This window comes from Panthera leo, chromosome E3 (assembly GCF_018350215.1).
Source record: "Panthera leo isolate Ple1 chromosome E3, P.leo_Ple1_pat1.1, whole genome shotgun sequence".
In the NCBI taxonomy this organism is placed as follows: Eukaryota; Metazoa; Chordata; class Mammalia; order Carnivora; family Felidae; genus Panthera; species Panthera leo.
In genome coordinates, this window is record NC_056694.1 from 41,555,648 (window position 1) to 41,556,183 (window position 536).

Genomic DNA, 536 nt, shown 5'->3' on the forward strand with positions numbered 1-536 from the left:
ACACCTAAATAGAGAGAACCTGCATTAGAAAGGTTACGAAGGCCAGAAAGGTAGAGTCTGGCTGCCTGCAGAATGGGCAGAGAATGTGAGCCCTCACACCATGGAGCTCACACAGTGAAGACCAATCTCCATAACATTTGGCATTGAAACCCAGAGGGGCTGAATTCCCTTGAGTTTAGATCCTGGAGGTTTGGAGGTCAGCTGGCCCAGCACTGGGTGATATAGGAGGATGAGTGATAGCCAGGTACCTGCCTGTGTAGAGAGGCAATGTAAACATGGCATTTTACACAATGCAGAGGCAACAGGAGACAGATGCATTCATGCTGATTACTGAGTGTGTTGGGGGACTTCTCCAACAATGAGGGAGCTCACAGACACCATTCTTATCCCCCAGCCTCCCAGAATAAGCATAGAAGCACCCACCAGAGGGCGAGGCTGCACAGACACTTGCTAACTAACCCGTTAGCAGCATGCCAGTTCCAAGGGTTCACAGGAGGACTCACCACACCAAGTCTGCTGGTCTCAGGGCAAACATT